Raw genomic sequence first — 2,443 nt, 5'->3', positions numbered from 1 at the left:
GAGAGAGAGGTGTCCTCTTCTTTAGATCAAAAATTTCAAACAAAATGCTCGGGTACCTATGCAATATCTGTAAGGAAATGAATGCATTTCTTTTATTTTCTCTCTCTTTTCTGTCCTTTTTTTAGGCTTTAGGGTGGGCAAAAGAGAGTGGTAAGGGCAGCGATAAAGGAGACAAGAAAAACAAAAAAGAAATGTAAATACTTTGGAAAATTTTACGTTGATGTGAAATTCTCCATCAATATGTTTCTGTTGTACAGGAAGTGAAATGGATCCTTCCTTTTTCAGAAAAAAATAATTCATTAAAATGATTGTAGCAAAGAATTACATAACTTGTGGTCACCTGGCTTATGCAAAGCTGTGTGGTATTTGGACTGGTGCTCACCTGAAGCTAGTGAGGAATTTGGGTTTGGTCCAGGCTGGTTCACTAAGGAGCCTACTGATCCCAGCCCACCCTATCATCTCCCTAAGCCCCTCCACATTCATTTGTAAAGAAAATAGCTTGGATTCCATGACTACAGAAGTTCCTTCTGGTTCTGAAATCTTCCTACTCCATGAATGTAAGCTACGTTTTTTGTAAATAGGATTGGAGTTGTTTAAGCAAATGGAAAGCTCTCAGGTGGTTTTGGTTATAACCACACGTATGGGTTCATATCTACAAGGGCAGGGGGGCGGGCAACAGATGGCTTTTATGTTTTGAAGGGAAATAGTAAAAATGTCAGTAAAGATATTTGTTGAAGTAAACAGAGAACCATAAATCACACATGAATTAAGGCCTGCATTTTAAAAATAGTCTTTTATTTCACCTGCATTTTGCAGCGACTCTTTCAGAGAAAAGGCCCATGAAGAGGCATTTTAAGAGTTTAGTTTTGGGACCAGCAAGTGGTATAGTGGTTAGAGCACTGGACTCCCACATGGTCTATTGCAGTTCAAATCCCAAACTGGCAACTTGAAACTCACGCAGGACATATGTGCATGAGTGCCCAAAATCTCAAGTCGGGAATGGAGTAGAGGGAATTGCAGTGCAGCCGTCTCCCCTGTGGGGAGTGATTTCCCACTTTCTCTCCCTCTATCGGTCTGGTGAGCACACATGCCCTACTGCTAACATCTCTCCAGAAAGAAATAAATGAATGAATAAATAAAAAGCTCAGTTTAAAAGCATTCTCCTATGTCAGTGCATTTGGGACCTCTGGTTCATTCTCAGGTGATCTGTCATTGGAAAGGCATAGGGAAAGCCTGTATTTTAGTCCTTCAGTATTTTCTCCCTAAGTTTCAAGCAGCTTTCTCCAAGAACCAGGTTTTTACATTAAACAAAAGTAAAAATCCACACAGACTCTGGGAGGAACCCAGTGATGGATTTAGCATTGAGCAGGTACACTGTCAGAAGGCTGATGTAAGTCGCCCTGAAATCTGACATGGTTTGCTTATCAAAACCTGCAGGGGTGGGAACCAGCGGTTGGCGTAATGGCTATGTTGCTGGACTCCCACATAGTTGACCGCGGTTCGTGTCCCAGACCCGGTGGCTTGAAACTCACGCCGGGCGTGTGTGCGTGTGTGCCCAAGATCCCGAGAGGAGAATGGAGGAGAAGGGATTGCGGCGTGACCATCCCCCCGGGGGGTGATTTCTCGCTTTCTGTCTCTATGTCTCTCTCTGTCTGTCTGGCGAGCACACGCGCCCTACAGTGAAAATCTCTCAAAAAAAAAAAACAAAAACCTGCAGGAGCAGTGAAGAAGAAAGTGTTTCCTTTCTTTCCTTCCCAGTCAGTGTTCAGTGAGACGTCCACCCAGTCTCTGCCGAGCTGCCGACCCACAGGGGAGGATAGCCCGAATGCTGCAGTCCTCAGTCCCTCCCATGCCTTCACCACCTGCAGTTCCCCCACTTCATATTCTCTTGCTCATCTGGCTGATTATAAACCCTTAGTACAAAAGAGCTATCTGTGACATCAGTTCTTGGGCAGATTTGTGGCATAGGAATGAGCTTCCAGAAATAAAATTATTAAAATAGGTGCTCTCAATTGCAGCAGATATTACAGGCAATTCGTATTCTGCTTCCTGTTCTCATTTTGAGCTTTATAGTTTAAAAGGGGATTTCCCCCCCCATCTACTTTCATTCCATCTTCAAAATGATTCTGTAGCCAAATGTGGCAGATGACTATTTGCAGACATAGGAAACATAGCTTAGTGTGCTTGAATGTGTCATCTGAAGACACCAAGTCAAGAGCAGGGACAGCTCAGGGCCATCAGATGGCATAGCAGTTATGTTGCTGGATTCCCACATGTCCTACCATGGTTCAAGTCCGGGACCCAGTGGCTTGAAACTCTTTCCAGGCGTGTGTGTGTGTGAGTGTGTGTGTGTCCATGTGTGTGCGCACTCACGTGCCCAAGGTCCTGAAAAAACAATGAAGGAGAAAGGATTGTGGCATAGCCATCCCCCCTACCCTGGGGG

The 2,443-nt window shown here is 44.4% G+C and overlaps 1 pseudogene; it reads left to right on the top strand.

Annotated features, from left to right (window-relative positions):
- Positions 1-1,938, top strand: part of LOC114008212 (40S ribosomal protein S3a pseudogene) — a 44,337-nt pseudogene extending 42,399 nt beyond the window's left edge.
- The last annotated feature ends 505 nt before the right edge of the window (positions 1,939-2,443 follow it).

Source organism: Tupaia chinensis, unplaced genomic scaffold (assembly GCF_000334495.1).
Source record: "Tupaia chinensis unplaced genomic scaffold, TupChi_1.0 Scaffold000309_1, whole genome shotgun sequence".
NCBI lineage: Eukaryota > Metazoa > Chordata > Mammalia > Scandentia > Tupaiidae > Tupaia > Tupaia belangeri.
This window is presented reverse-complemented; position numbering and strand designations above follow the sequence as displayed.